Source organism: Sciurus carolinensis, chromosome 6 (assembly GCF_902686445.1).
Source record: "Sciurus carolinensis chromosome 6, mSciCar1.2, whole genome shotgun sequence".
In the NCBI taxonomy this organism is placed as follows: Eukaryota; Metazoa; Chordata; class Mammalia; order Rodentia; family Sciuridae; genus Sciurus; species Sciurus carolinensis.
The window spans coordinates 121084506-121085938 of record NC_062218.1 but is presented as its reverse complement, the minus strand read 5'-3'; positions in this window follow the sequence as shown (position 1 = coordinate 121085938).

Sequence of the window (1433 nt, the reverse complement as noted above, 5' to 3'; positions counted from 1 at the left end):
AGCATTTGCTGTGATCACTGTGATTATGCATGAGAATTAGCCTCCTTTTAGGAAATAGAATATTGATGGATGTATTTGTACTCTCAGATCCAAAGGTAAAAATCCCCAAGTCAGCCCAGCTGTGAATAACCTAGATAAGAAAATGAAGCTTTTTTTTTTTTTTTTATTTAAAAGCAAAAGTATGAAAAGTAAGGTTGCAAACTAGTGAAGGTTCTTTTTGGATCTTTTGCACATGAAAGTAGAGCTATTTCTGGATGTTATAAAAACTTTAAAGATGTGTTAAAATGTTTTTGAATTTCATGAAATTAAAGTATTATCTTTCTTTGGAACAGCATGATAGAATAATTAGGACATTAACTTGGGTCTTACTAATAAGTGTAGCTTATACATAAATAAGTTTACTATTTGCCCAGTGATATTTTAAACACCTTTCATATAGTTTTCAAAATAACCTGTGTTCAAATGAACTCTTAGGCCAGTACAAACAAATTAAAAAAATATGTAAGGAGCTCTGAGAAAGAGCCACAGAATATCTGCTGGGCTCGAGGGGAATGTGCTTTGAAAACCACTGTGGCAGGCTCTGCACAGGAGACATCACAAAACCTGTGCCAGTGAATGTTTGCACAGCTACTACTTTGGAAGCCATGGTGATTTAGTCATATTTTTCATTTCTGTGATCTAAAGACCTGAAAAAAAATGTAGAGGAGGTAAAGTTTATTTGGAGCTCGTGGTTTCAGACGTCTCAGTCTATAGATGTCCAACTCCATGCTCTGGACATAAGGTGGAGTAAAACATCATGGCAGAAAGTTGAGGAAGAGGAAAGCACATTAGGAAATGGCAATCGGGAAGCAGAGAGAGCTCTGCTCACCAGGGATGATGTATAAACCCCAAAGACATGCCTCCAAAGACCTACCTCCTCCAGTCACTCCCTATTGCCTACGATTACTACCAGTGGATTAGTCCAGTGATTAGGTTAAGACTCTCATAAACAAATCATTTCACTCTGAAATTCCTGAATTTCCTAACACATTAGCTTTGGGGGGATACTTCTGTATAAAGGTAACATTCAACCCCTAGTCCCAAAAATCTTATATCCATCTCACAATGCAAAATACATTTAGTTCATTTCCAAGAGTTTCCATTGTTTTAATGATTCTAGCATTATCCAAAAGTTCAAGTCCCAAATCTCCTCTGAGACTAAAGGCAAACTCTTAGCATGAACTCCTATAAAAAAATCAAAAGCAAGTTACATATATCCAACATATAATGGCACAGAGTAAACATTTCCATTCCACAAAGGAGAAATGGGGACATAGAAAGAAGGATTGCAACTAAAACAAGACCAAAATCTAGGTGGGCAAACAAGTTCTGTAGCTCCAGGTTTAGCAACTGAGACACACACCATTATAGTTCTGACCATATGGCCTTGCTGT